The sequence below is a fragment of the Podarcis erhardii genome (assembly GCF_964252035.2).
Source record: "Podarcis erhardii genome assembly, chromosome: 2".
NCBI lineage: Eukaryota > Metazoa > Chordata > Lepidosauria > Squamata > Lacertidae > Podarcis > Podarcis erhardii.
In genome coordinates this window covers 44,631,653-44,646,763 of record NC_138498.1, presented here as the reverse complement: position 1 = coordinate 44,646,763, position 15,111 = coordinate 44,631,653, and the positions used below count along the sequence as shown (strand labels likewise).

The window sequence follows — 15,111 nt, the reverse complement described above, 5'->3', positions numbered from 1 at the left end:
ATGGTGCTGGAGGAGACACTTGAGAGTCACATGGACTGCAAGAAGATCAAACGTATCCATTCTTCAGGAAATCAGCCCTGAGTGCTCACTGGAAGGACAGGTCCTGAAGCTGAGACTCCAATACTTTGGCCACCTCATGAGAAGAGAAGACTCACTGGAAAAGACCCTGATGTAGGGAAAGATGGAGGGCACAAGGAGAAGGGGACGACAGAGGACGAGATGGTTGGACTGTGTTCTCAACGCTACAAACATGTGTCTGGCCAAACTGTGGGAGGCAGTGGAAGACAGGAGTGCCTGGCGTGCTCTGGTCCATGGGGTCACGAAGAGTCGGACACGACTAAACAACAACAAATCAGAGGCAGCTACAGTTGCAAATGGCAACAAAATATCTGTGAAAGGAAGGGGAGCAGGTTTGCTCAAGTGCGTTGCAGGTAGAAATACTGTCTGTAATGAAGTGAAAACAATAGTTTACTTGCTCGAATTAACAAGTAAGAAAGTTTTGAGAATTTAAATTCTAGATTAAAATTGATTACTTAATTGAAAAGGGGATTGTAACAAAAACACTGGAGCCTAATTTGAATAGTAGAGTGCCTGGTATCTGGTGGGCAATCTCATCCTTTATTTTCACACTGTGGCTGCAGACCAAATCACCTGCCAGGAGAGTTATGAGATTCAGGTGAGGGTCAGATGCCTTGTCAATCCCAGCCGGTATATAAGAGGACGACCGCCCTGGCTCATATTGAAATTTCAGCTCCGGTTGTCCGAGCTGATATGGCTTATCTTCCTTTGAGCCCAGCAGAGCATTAAAACAACAAAGTCCACAACGGAAGAATGAGGCAGGTATGGGCTACATTGCTGTGCTTTATTCCTAAGCTATGCAAAGAGCAAAGAAATATACATGTTCTCTCTATGAGAAGCAGAGAGCAGCTAAACAAAGAAAACGAAAGAACAAAGGAAACAGGAAACCAGTAATGTCACATCCCATCTCCCTTTCCTGTGAGAATCCAACAGTATCTGGACTCCAGAATGTAAACAGTCCTGTGACTGCAAGCAGCTGCTCAGTGAGAAACAGAAACTAACACAGTCTTTTGGGACAAATGTAGCTTCCGCTTTTGTTGGGTCATTATGGGGTATTAGGAACTTATATGGAATTTTCTGCTGATGCCTGCAGCCCCAATGGCACCAAACGTGCTGATGCATCCCTTGACCTTAGCAGCAGTATATGTCAAGAGTGCACTGTTAGTTAGATGGATGCAAGAGGAACAGAATATATTTGACTGATGGATAATTGTGGCAATCGCTTCTACTTGACCAAAGACCCACCCATGTCCAACATTCTGCTTCCCACAACAAGATGCCTATGAAAGACTCTCAAGCAATCAAGCACAGACTCTCTCTCTCTATATATATTTATTAAATTTTCTGTCTTACAATTTAGAATACTCATATAAACAACCTTAAAATATCAGTGACTTCCCTCCTTCTCTTTCCATGGTTCATTTTGCATAACATAAATCCCTGGCATATTTTACATAAACTAAACCATTCAGTATTCCATTATTACATCATTCAAAACTTATTTACACTTGAATTTATCTTAATGCTGCCAACATTTTCAGGGGTACACAATTTTGCTCCACATATTCAATAAACATTTTCCAGTCTTCTTTAAACATATGTTTGTTCTTCTTGTTCTCTTATTCTATGTTAGGTCTGCAAGCTGCGCATATTCCATCAGTTTAAGTTGCCATTCTTCTTTAGTTGGGACTTTGCTCATTTTCCATTTGGGGGGCTAACAAAACAAGGGCTGCAGTAGTGGCATACATAAATAACATTTTTTGACACCTGGGAATTTCCGTCTGAATTATCCCCAACAAAAAGGGCTCTGGGGTTTTTGGGGGGTTTTTTGGGGGGGGAAAGTACTTTTAAACATTTTTTTTTTCAATTCATTATGAATTATTTCCCAATACTCTTTTACTCTTTTACAGGTCCACCACATATGATAGAAGGTACCCTCAGTCTCACTGTATCTCCAGCAGTATATGATTTTGATAAGTGTTGAACCTTTTCCCCCCAAGAGGCTTATGTGTGCTCCTTTCCTTAGGGAGCTATGTGGCTGCTGCATAGTGTATTCTTTTTTGTTCCTTTGCATGTTTTGCTCATAACACACACAAACTAGTGGTTGTGAGGAGCATTTGAACTCCTGCCTGGAGTTCTGATTGGGAATTGACAGTAGTGGTGTCTCTGCTGGCTGTGCCACCTTGGTGCTGATGGAGTTGGGACACTGTCGCTTTGTCTCGCATGTTGTGGGTTTGCAGTGATGCAGGGTTGTGCTAGAGGTGTCTCCCCATCACTCTGAGTTCATTGGCTACCCCCCCCCCATGTCGGCAGTATGTGGGCAGCATCACTGGCACAATCCCTAATTGGTGGGTACTGACAGAGTTTAAGTGTATTTGCCATTTTCCTTGGGTTTTCTAATTGTAGGTGTTTCTCCTCCCAGGCTGAGCTCACACTGGATATAGCATGATACATCTATTCAGCATTGCAAGGCAAAACTAATTGGGCATATCTCTTATTTAAACTGATAAAAGTGGTGCAAGATAATAATACAATACTGACAATCAGTGCCATTAATCATGTTGTTTGGAACCTTTCAACTAACTGGTAGAAAAGTGACTGAATACAAGGAAGAGACACGAAGCGAACAAAAACAGTTCAATTGGGTAACATACAGTATAAAGGTAAAGGCAGAGGGACCCCTGACCATTAGGTCCAGTCGCGAACGACTCTGGGTTGCGGTGCTCATCTCGCTTTATTGGCCGAGGGAGCCAGCGTACAGCTTCGCGGTCGTGTGGCCAGCATGACTAAGCCGCTTCTGGCGAACCAGAGCAGCACACGGAAACGCCGTTTACCTTCCCGCCGGAGTGGTACCTATTTATCTACTTGCACTTTGACATGCTTTTGAACTGCTAGGTTGGCAGGAGAACATACAGTATAGAAACCTCTTAACCATGGAGTAGGCAAACTAAGGCCCGGGGGCCAGATCTAGCCCAATCGCTTTCTAAATCTGGCCCGCAGACTGTCCAGGAATCAGTGTGTTTTTACATGAGTAGAATGTGTCCTTTTATTTAAAATGCATCTCTGGGTTATTTCTGGGGCCTGCCGGGTGTTTTTACATGAGTAGAATGTGTGCTTTTATTTAAAATGCATCTCTAGGGGCATAGGAATTGGTTCATTTTTATTTTTCAAAATATAGTCTGGCCCCCCACAAGATCTGAGGGACAGTGGACCGGCCCCCTGCTGAAAAAGTGTACTGACCCCTGCTCTTAACAGAAGAAGGCGATGAGATTAAATTTGAAGATGTAGCAGAAAGCTTGATGAGTTGGTTACAATACTATCAACTTAATGAATTATTTAAGTTTGACAAAGGTTGGGTTTTATGAGCCAAAGCTCTCAGTCAGAAAGAGACCTGCTGGGCGATAATGTTGAAGTGATGTCAAAAATGAATACGATGCTACTAGGATGGCAGACAAAAGATGAACAAATCAAATCATCCATGATACACTGGGCAATGGATTATAGGACATAAAATTGAAATGGCAGCATGGGAATGATTGTGGAATGTAGATTTACAGTTTAAGGCGTGTTATGGGATAGAAGAGAATTTTATGAAAATGATTTATAGATGGTACCTGACACCTAGTAAACTAGCAAAAATGTATAAATCAGAATCCAATAATTGCTGGAAGTGTAAAGAAAAAGAAGGCACCTTTTCCATATGTGGTGGTTTTGTAAAAAGGCTAAGCCTTATGTCTTCTTGAGCATATGTTCAAGGTCCACAAGTCCTGCTTAAGATGCAATCCTAACACACTTACATGGGAATAAGCCCCACTAAATTCAACAGGATTTACTTCTGAGGAGACATGGTTAGGTTTGCACTGTACAGTATGTTACGATTTGAAGAGAGTTGATTTAGAAATGTCTAGGAGTTATCAGAGAGCCAATGTGATAACTGAGGGAAATCTTCTCAAATAAAGAATATTATAATTTGGTAAAAACACAATTAGAAGTAGTTAGGAAAGTTATTTTTATGATTTAGGCTAACAACATGTCACTCATCGTTTGTCATGGTTCCACAGTTACAGCTAGAAGTTGCTGGAAAATAAAGTGCACCATCTACAGGCTAACAATGATAGCTGTTTCTGTGATACGCCTGTGTCTCTGTTTTTCATTTGCACTAGCGATCATAGCCCCTCCCCAACTCCATGACCAATTACTCTGGGTGGCAATCGTGACAAAGCACACTGCTGTTCCCGATGACTGTACTACTGTACTTCTGCAGGCGTGACTCCAGTGGCCAGCAGAGACATTGTCACTGGTTGGTGCTACATAACTAAAAGCTTCTGCATCTACTTGACTTTACCATATACTATATGCTCCTCCAGATGGCCTATTTACTGAGCATTCATCCTGAACTGCATTGTGAGGTGTTTACAAGTCTTCTTGTTAATAATTTGCTCATTCCACACTTTTCAATGTGTTTCATTCCCTAACAGCAAAAAGTATGCTTCATTTTAAAAGGGGGTTTGTTGTGTTAGGGCAGGTTTGAGGAACCTTCAGCCCTCTAGATGTCACTGAATTAAAATGCCCATCAGCACTAGCAAGCTTGGCCCTTGGCAAGGGGTGATGGGAATTATAGTTCAGCAACATCTGGAGGGCTGAAGTTTCCCCATACTTGTGCTAAAGAGTCAGAGCATTTTAATCCATTTTAATTGCAAAAACCTAAGTTTCCCCAAAAAGCACTTTAATCCTTCCTGAAGAATAAAAAGTGTAAAAAGGTAAAGGAGTCCTGGACAGTAAAAGATGACTATGGGGTGCAGCGCTATGGCGAGCTGGTGTTTGTCCACAGACAGCTTTCCGGGTCATGTGGCCAGCGGGACTAAACCACTTGTGGTGTAACAGAACATCATGGCGCATGGAAATGCCATTTACCTTCCCATCACAGTGGTACCTATTTATCTACTTGCAGTGGCATGCTTTCAAACTGCTAGATGCGCAGAAGCTGGGACAAAGCAATGGGAACTCACCCCGTCGTGCAGATTTGAACCACCAACCTTCCAATCGGCAAACCCAAGAGGCTCAGTGGTTTAGACTACTGCCCCACCTGCGTCCCTGCCTCTTGAAGAATACTAGCAGTCTAGAGGCACATGGTAGATTTTATTGTGTGAAAATAGATTTTACTTCTGCTGAGTGCTGGTATACTGTCCTGTAGAATTTTATTTTAATTGACTATCTTCCTGTTGCAAGGGAGCGCAACTAACTCCCATCAGATCTTCAGGGATGGAGATATTTATGTCTCCAAGCAATATTCTCTTGGTACAGGACCTTGTGTCCTGAAAGGCACCACAGTAGCTACAACTGATGCCAGTATCTACTATGAAATATTACAATGTTTGCATCCCATAAAACGCAGCAATACTTGTAGCATTCCACACTCTTAGCAAACATAACAAATGTCCAAATTAAATCAGAAGATTTAATCAGAAATACTGGGTTTTCTTGGTGCTGATTTGAATTGTCTTTTGGGAATTAATACTAGCAGTATAGCTCCCTTCACCTGCTCACATGGTTTTGCATATATGGGGATGTTTCATATTTATCAGTCGAGAACTATGAGCCCCCCTTTTGGCCATGCCTGTCATTCCCAGAGTTTCACCTTGTTCAACGAGTTCACAAAAAGAGTCACGCTGACTTGGTGGAGTTGGAAGTGCTGAGAAAGACACTGAGTGGAAGAGACTGATTGGGGTGGAGTGAGAAACTATGCCAAGCCAGCCATGCCATTCCTCCTCCCTCCCCCGCTTACTTCTGAGCCAGTTGCCAAATATTTTTCAGAATGCACAAGTCAGAATTTGGGGCCGGGTGCCAGAATATTTGAGCATAAATCAGCACCTTCGTTTTCACATCGTGTGCATGCTTGAATGCTGTAGCCCACGCATTTGCACTAAAGAGCCAAGTTTGTTGAGCTCAGTCCCAGCTCCTGACCATTTCATACACTGCCGCAGAAGACACAGCAGGGGGTGTGCCTGCGCTTCCTTCCATGGACATCCTCAATGTTTCTGTTGAGCCTAGGGAGGCAGGGTGGGTAGCAGCAAAACAATGCATCACTTTGGTGGCGGCGGTGGCAGCAGCAGCAGCTATGGAGACTTTTCTTATCCCCAATTCCTTGTGCAATTCCTTCATCAAGCACTAGAATCTTAAGGCTGGGGTCAGCTAGCACCAGCCATCAGCTAAAATAAAGCTTTTACTATTAACTCTGCCCCATACTCACCCACATATCAGAATCTTTGAAATAAAAATTTGGCAGTAGGGACTCAGCTACATTAGTAAAAAAAAAACCACACACCAGTGTTTTAAATGCATTCTAAACATGCAACACCAGATGGTGCTGTAGAGCACAAAACTTTTCTATACAGTTTTACATAGGGTAAAACTTACTTTTCTATACAGTTTTACATAGGGTAAAACTTACATACCATACAGTGGTACCTCGGGTTACATATGCTTCAGGTTACATATGCTTCAGGTTACAGACTCCACTAACCCAGCAATAGTACCTCGGGTTAAGAACTTTGCTTCAGGGTGAGAACAGAAATCGCGTGGCGGCAGCAGAAGGCCCCATTAGCTAAAGTGGTGCTTCAGGTTAAGAACAGTTTCAGATTAAGAACGGACCTCTGAAATGAATTAAGTACGAAATCAGAGGTACCACTGTAATGATTTGATTTATGACTTATTTATAGCATTTTCCCCCCCATGTGTAGATCCACCCTAGGTTTACAGCAGCAAGAACAGGGGTCATAGCTTAGAGGCACTGCACATGATTTGATGCAGAAGACCCCAGGTTTCATCCCCAGTTAAAATAATTGGGTAGCAGGTGAGGCTTGATACCCTAGAGAATCTGCTTAAGGCATTGAAGAGCCATGGCCGAACATAAGTACATAAGAAGATCCCTGCTGGATCAGACCAAAGGCCTATCTAATCCAGCGTCCTGTTCTCACAGTGGTCAACCAAATGCCCATGGAAGCTGCAAGCAGGAGCAAGTCGTTCTTTTTCTTCTTCTTCACGTCAACTTTTTAGAGATTCAAAAACTGTGGCAATATCATGTCTTTTCAGTCTTCTTTTCTGTAATCTATACTTGCTAATCTATTTTCCCTTTTGTTCTTAACCATCTTTATGGTTTTCCTCGATTTTGTATCCTTCTTAAAAATGATGACCAAATAGGGACATAGTATTACAGCTGGTACTTAATCAGTACAGAGCAGCAGAGGACTGTTTCCCTCGTTGCCTTGCATATGGTTCTCTTCATACCATCCCAGATGGCATTTGTCTTCTTCTTTTTTGTGACAGCCTCTCACTGCTGACTCATATTCACATTGCAATTTACTATAACTGTAGTGCTTTGCTGCTTTCTTTTAATCTTTGTTAGCTTTATTCTTCTTCTTGTAATTTACTACATCCCTAACAGTCCGTTGTTATTATCATTTTGAAACGTAATCACATCCGCTCACAAATCTTCTGAGTTTTGTGTCCTGTATATTCTCCTTGCAGCCCATTACTGGCGGCCCATTAGAGTCAATGAGATAATGATGTAGATTAGTCAGGGTTCTATGCGCTCCCAGAAAATGATAGCGGTTCCAGTAAGACAGCACTGTCACACAACCCCAAGCATCCATGACAATATTGCATACGTGCACCAATCACAGCATAATGCCTCCAGATGATAATATTATTTAAACTATATACCAACTATATGGGGTTTGTCAACGGGTCAGTATAGATTGACTCTCCACCCCATCACTTCTGACAAAAGACTGATATTGGTTCATTGGAAAAATAAAACTATCCCTCCCCCCACATGATCAATGAATAGAAGACTTGACAACTCTTGCAAGACAGAGAAATCAAACATAGTGCTCTGACTCCGATTCTCTCTCCCTCTCTCTCTCTTATTGCTTTTCCTCTGGTTCACATCACAGCCCAAGAAACTATACTTCAAACTCTTTTGTCTTTCTAACTATCTCTGAGTTGAGGGTGGGCTGTCTAGCACAGAGCTCCTTTTCCTTTGTTCTCTGAATGGCTCATGACCCAGGCAATCATCTCAACACAGGAAGCTAGCCTGGGTTATCTTAACATTTGCTGGATCCAGGGGTTCGGAAAGCTAGTCTTACATTTTAACCCTTGCTGGGTGTAGGGGTTAGAAGGGTTTCAACTCTCCCCCACCCCCGCCCAAACCCATAACACTATATTGTGGACAGTGACCATTATGGCTTGGAGCAGTCCAAAACATCTGGAAGGCACCCTGTTGCTACCCACAAACGAGTAGAGCACCTGGCTGGTTTGCATACAAAAGGTCCCAGGTGCAATTCCTGGCATTTCGAGGTAGGAGTAGCCAATTGCTGAGCTATATGAACCAATCGAGGTAAGGCGGTTTCCTTATATTCCCACTCTCTCCCTGCCCATTACTGGGTGCAAATCGCCGTTTTTGTCCCCAAAGGGGACCTATTTAATCAGTATCGCCTAGGGAAACCTGAAAGAAAGCTTCATCCTAACTCATTTGAATGAGAAATTTGGGCGTGCCGTTACTTGTCGTGCTGCCGCAATCATCTACTGGTAATGTTTAGAAACGGAGGCTCGTGGCTGGGGGCTGGATTATGGAGGCGGGGGGGGGGCGGCGGCGAAGGAGACTAAGCCAAGGTTCTGGTTGCATCCATCCCTCCATCATTCTAGACGTCGACCGTGCGAAGGGATAACGCGGAGCTGCCCTTGTTAAACCTCATTGGCTGGTGGTTTTGTCACTCAGGTAGATCCCCCGCCAGCGCTCCTAACCACCTCTTAATTCACACGGTTCTGCTATTGGCCGTCAGAGAGCGATGCAGGTTCATCGCCGTCCATATATAGATATATAGATATATATATAGAGAGAGAGATAGTGCATCCAGCCTCCCCGCCCCTTCCAGGGCTTCCTTCCTCTCTCGCCGCTGCTACGGCCGCAGCCCCATCCCTGATCGCTCTATGAGCAGCAGCTGCTGAAGAGGGGCGGGCAGGCGAGCGGGAGAGCAGCGAGCGCAGGATCCGCTTCCCTGGCGAAACCCGGCTTTCCATTGGACGACGCGCCCGGGTAGGCGGGTGCCGAGCGCGGGGCGCCCGGTGCAGAATTGGCCAGCCATAGGGAAAAGGAGGTGGAGTCGCCTTGCCAGTCAGTCTGCCCGTCCGTCCATCCATCCCTGGATCTGGGCTGCCGCGGGAGGAGGAGGCGGGAGGCGGCCGGGGCGACCGCTCCGCTGGCTCCTCCCTCGCCGCCGCCGCCGCCGCCACCCGCAGCAGCTCCTCCATGGCCGCTGCGGCTCCCGGCGTGGTTGCCTCTGCCTCTGCGCTGCTGCATGTGCCGCTAGACGGGGAGGCGGCGGCCGTCGAGGCCGGGCCTGGAGGCTCAGGACCCCCGCCTCCCTGAGCAGGAGGAGAAGGAGCCGCAATGGCCCTGGCAATGCCGGCCCCGCAGGTAGGAGGGCCGGGGCGCTTCCCTGGCAGCCCCTCGGGAGACCCCCTTCTCCTGCTCGGAAGCCTGGGCATCTTCTCGCCCAAGAGCGCAAAGCACCGTCTAGGGGAGGACGGGCGGGGGCTCGGCGCCCCCCCCCACCTCTCCTCATTCCCGCCCCTCCCTCCTCCGCCGCTGACCCGGTAGTTTGTTTTCTGTCTCCTTCCTCCCATGTAACGCAGGAGAAGCCTCCTCCCTCCTTATTCGAGGGCTTTTCTATGCAGCCCCAGAGGGGTCTAAGGGGGTCTCACTCTTCTCTTCCCCCTCCCCTCCTTGCGCCCTGTAGGCAGGGCCTGAGTCCATCTGCCTTAGCTGTGTTGGAGCACTTGGCCTAAATGTCTTGGGACACTTGAATTTTCTCGGGTTGCAGTGACAGTCTTCTGTCTACAGGCTCTGGGCAGGCCATGAAATGAGAATGCTTTCTCCTTGCCCCCTGTTGCCAAGGGGGAAGAAGAGGGTTCTCCCAGAGGCTGTGGTTGGGGAGAGAATATATTTACTTTCCAAACCCCGAAGGTGTGTCCTCCACTGTGCCTACACCCTGAAGTAGTGACTTATCCTTCTCTGTGGACTGCCAACTAAGAAGTGGTTTGCTCTTCCTTTCCCTTAGGCACATCAACAATTGCCATTTATCACTCACTTTGAACGTACAAAGTGTTGTGCAACCCTTCCTATTTCCACAATGAACTCATTGCTGCTGTCCTTTTTAGACAGGCACTGAGGCTGAACTTGCTAAGTAAGGTACCTAGTATGTTTGCAGCTGATCAATGGCTTGAACCAAGGTCTGTGGACAAGATAGATCTCCTTTGTTTTGTTAATTGTTTTCTGGCCCAACCAGGTCTTGTCAAACGGCTCAGGGACATGGATGCTCTGTGTGCAGCCCCCATTGCGTGCTTCCTTTTCTGCCAACCTTTGTGGTCAGTGAAGAGAGACAGTACCTTTCCTGCCCAAGAACTAAGGATGCTCCCATCTTCTGTCCTACAAAGTTCTTAGTGATAAAAATGTTGACTGGCAGGCTTCCTTAAGGGGAGGGCGTATCTTTTTAGAAACTGCAACCAGCTTAAAGGTTAAAGAAAACAGCAATCTAGTCTGGCAACCCCAGTGACTCTCTTTCTCTGCTGGATAAGGACTTTGTGTTGCCCCTTTTAGAATGGCATTAGCTGCTTACGATTCCCAGTAATGTGCCACCTTTACTCTTTCCGCCATTTCCATCAAATTCTATCTCTGTATGAATGCTGATTTGTAGGCTGGTGACTTTGACATTTTCAAGGTCTTAATTAAATTCACCCAGGATGTGGGCTGTCATTGCCCAGTTGTTAACAGTGGGCAGTTTTTATACAATAGAAATCAACCAAGGGCACTTTGTCCATCTTGATACAGTTTTTCTATGATTTGCTGCCAACTGCTTTTCGTTGGAAGATTACCACGTATGTTTGGCTTTGGTGTTAATGCCTGTTATTTATTTAATAGTCAGTGTAATTTATTTGTCCAGAATGGCGAGCATTGTGAATATAAGCTTTTGTTTTTGCTCTTTGCTGTAGCTGTATTGTTTTGAGTTTGGGAAAGCAAATAACTAAGCTGAACATCAGGGCAGTAGATATTTGAAATTGTACTTTTGGTTTCCAGGGCCTCGCTGTCTTTGCATTAATCGGATCCTAAAGAAAGTACTGCTGTTCTACTTGCCCGCATACCATCAAGTACCAGTGGGAAGCTTTCTTAATAGTATTAGGCATTTGTTTTTAGCTGTAGTTGGAAGTCCAGTGTTACAGCTTAAACAATGGGGGAACTGTTTCCAAACAGTGTGTCTCAAATGAAGCAAGAATGAATGTATGCATGGGTGCAAACTGCTGCTATGGCTTGCCTGGGGGGGGGGGGAGTTGACTCTGTACTGAGAGAAAGAGGTCCAAATTGCCAGTCATTAAGTACCTGTTAGCTATGTCTCTTCAGAAGCTCTATCAGTGAGAACCTCTTGGATACTAATACGGTGTTTAAAAAGTTGTTTTCCTTGCTGATACTGGCTCATGAATTGCTTCTTTGGTATAGAATCTCTTAGCCAAGGAAAATAGAAATGATAAGAATGTATTGTCTGAGTTAGAGTTTTAACATGTGGGGGGTAAGTAGATGTTGCTTGCTAAGCTTAAGAGTGAATGGATGTTTGGAATTTCGGCCCTTGGGTGCCCTTAAGATTTAATATTTAACCTCTTCAGTCTTGATGTCAGCAATTTGGTGCTTTCACAGCTGAAACAGAAAAGAGTGATTTCTCTCTAAATACAATGTACTTGGGATATAAGAGCCTTTTAGAAACTAAGAGCTGGTTCAAATATCATTTTGACATTCACAGGGTATTTGGTTCTAGAAAGAAAGTGGGTTGCTAACCTTCCTACCTTATCGTTAGTTACAATTAGTCTACTTATTCAAAGCATATTTGTCCTGTTTGTTAGCACTTATGGGTATACTGAATTGGCATGGCGAAGAAGTAACAGTTTTCCAGAAAGTTGGGTTAGGTAGCAGTTCTCTGTTGCGGTAGCAGTTGCACAAAACTCTGGGAAAATAATAGTTCCCAGCCCAAAATGTTACTTTACAGGAGTTCATGTTTTTAGACACAAACCCAGTTCGTACATTTTGCTTAGTCTGACCATGGCTTGGTATGACTGAGCAAATGTGTAGATTCCTGGAGAGAACATCATGGTCATGTTGCTGCTCCTTCTTCTTCTTCTTCTTGCTGCTGCACTACCTGGAGTCAAGTCATAGTTTGGTTTAATATGTCCAAACCTGGACTCATGGTTTATCTCACTTGAGACAAACCACAGGCTGTAGCCAGTGTTTGTTCTATGGCTTATCACATACATCCAACCCCAGGCTCATGATTTAACACTAAGCCAAACCATGGTTGTGCTCACAGCTGTATTGCACTAGCAGAACTGCAGGACGAGCAAAGCAATCACAATTCTTCTCCTTGAGAATCCACAAATTTGTTCATTCACACAAGGCCATGGTTTTAGTGTAGTGTTATGTGCACATGAGGTCATTGGGTTGGGTCCAGACTTAGTCATCACTTAAGTCCCATAAATATCAGTGGATCTACTTGAACCCAATGACTGTCTGGATCCAGCCCATTGTCCCTCAGCGAGGAAATCTATTGCTTTGTTGATATAGTTCATTTTCTTTCTAATCATGCTTGGGCAACAATACTTTATTTTTCTTGCCCATATGTTATGCCTTGTGTTTTGTACTTTGCATCACAACTGTTTGAAGTCTCAATGGTCTAAAAACGTCTACTGGTGAAGAAATTGCTTCCATTCTGGGTTATAACATATTGCCATTCAAGAAGCAGCTTGAAATGAAAAAGTAATGTACTTGAAACTTTTACAAATGATCAAGATGGTAAGATTTGATTTTTCATTAACTTTATTTGTTTAGGAGAATATCTTGTATGATAGTGAAACATTGTCAAAAACATTTTTCACTCTGTACAACTAAAGACACAACCTGGTGTCACAGTTTATATTAAAATATTATGTGCCATGGAATAAATAATATTAAACTACTGTTCAATGTTCACAGTGGGTCATTGTCCAGATAGGCGTTTTAAAGCTCCCATATTCTCTTTTCAAGTGGAGAGCTAGTATTATAACATGGGCACTTCCTTGTAGGCTTCTGCCGCTGTATGATATAGTGAGCCATGCACAATATCCTTCACTACTGTCATCTGAAAACTTGGCTGTAAGAGGGTGCAACTTCATGCTGATGAAAAGCATTCCTTTGTTTCAGTCCTTTTCTCTTGCTTGCACAAAACTTCACAGACATGTGGACAAGCATTAAACTTTTTTTTTAATGATGGTGTTCCTGTGATATTAGGAACTTATGCCTTATTCTGACTCAGACCATTGGTCCATGTAGCTCAGTATTGTTAACACTGACTGGCAGCGACTCTCAAAGGTTACTGACAGTGGACATACCCAGTCCATGCTGGGGAATGAACTTGGGACCTTCTTTGCCCCTGAGCCACAAGCGTTTCTTCTTAGTATATTACATCAGATCAGCTTGCCATTTTTTACAGTGTGGAGAATCCCCACATACTTGGCCTCTTTCTGGTTACAGTGACTGGACCTTAAGACTAATGAGTAATTTGTATTGAGCATAGCTCACCACCGCATGGATGACTTTCAAAATGTGGCTTGTGCTATGAGTTTGTGAGCTGCAGTCTCATTGTATATTGGAGAACTCAAAGAGTGGTTACCATGGCAAATAAGGCAGCTTAGGATGACTTTTACCATGTCATCATTAGATCAGAAAAGGGTTGATGTTAAAATCCATTTCTCTCTTTTCTTCCCTTCCCCCCTGCCCACTGTCAAACTTCTTGTCCAACTCCAAATTGTGACTTCACTATGTCTTTGGGAGGCTGCAAGCCTTTGGTAGCCTCTTCGGGTTGGCTGTATTAAGTCACAATGCTCATTCCAGCATCTCTTCCATAACTTTGGGCGATGTGGCTTCACAGAAGTGTGCATACATAAGGAGGGGATGGTGAAGAAGAAAAAGGAATGGAAGTTCAATTTAATTTTTTTCTCCATGTGATTTAATATTTGCACTCCACTTTTACAATAACCAAATTGAGCCCAAAGCAGTTCAAAACAATATTTAATATTTATTTTATTTATTGCATTTGTATACTGCCCTTCATCTGAAGATCTCAGGGCAGTTCACAGCATAAAAATACATAATAAAATACACAAAATACACAATAAATACAAGAACAAACAAACAAAAAGTAAACACCTGACCTCCCTTCCCACAAACCCATTTAAAAGGACATAGAATGTTAATCAGCCCAAGGCATGGTTGAATAGGAACCTTTCTGTCTGGCACCTACAGATGTCTAATGAAGGCACCAGGCGAGCCTCCCTGGGGAAAGTTTTCCACACATGGGGGGCCACTACAGAAAAGGCCCGTTCTTGTGTTGCCGCCCTCCAGACCTCTCTTGGAGAAGGCACATGAAGAAGGGCTTCAGATGATGAACGCAGAATCCAGGTCGGTTTATAAAGGGAGAAGCAGCCCTTGAAGTATTGCGGTCCTGAGCCATTTAAGGCTTAATAGTTCAAAACCAGCACTTTGAATTGCACCTGGAAACTAATTGGCAGCCAGTGCAGTCAGGCCAGGATTAGTGTAATATGCTCAAACCCTCTTGCCCCAGTGTGCAACCTAGCTGCTGAATTCTGCATCAGCTGAAGTTTCCAAAACATCTTCAGAGGAAGCCCCATGTATAACGCATTGTAGTAAACATAAACGAATAAAAGCAATATTTCTTCTCACACACACACACACACACACACACACACACACACACACTAAAAGTACAAAAAAGAATCAAAACAATATAAAATAGCAAGATCACACCATGCAATTCAGTCACATTAGATACATATGTTTGGAATGTCCATCAACCTTGTGGCAAGAAACAGAAAAAACATTGATCAAGTATTGGTGGCAATACTTTCCTTGCATCCGCTATTTGTTCCTTCGAT

At 44.0% G+C, this 15,111-nt stretch overlaps 1 protein-coding gene across 5 annotated transcripts in view; it reads left to right on the top strand.

Moving 5' to 3' along the window:
* Window positions 1–9,254: 9,254 nt before the first annotated feature.
* EVI5L (ecotropic viral integration site 5 like) overlaps window positions 9,255–15,111 on the top strand; it is a 51,326-nt gene continuing 45,469 nt past the window's right edge. For 2 of the 5 annotated variants that reach the window (XM_081845970.1, XM_081845968.1), the window contains exon 1: window positions 9,255–9,556. The gene's annotated coding sequence lies outside the window, so the exon portion shown is untranslated. The remainder of the gene's footprint in view (window positions 9,557–15,111) is intronic. The other 3 variants (XM_081845971.1, XM_081845973.1, XM_081845972.1) reach the window with 2 other exon arrangements.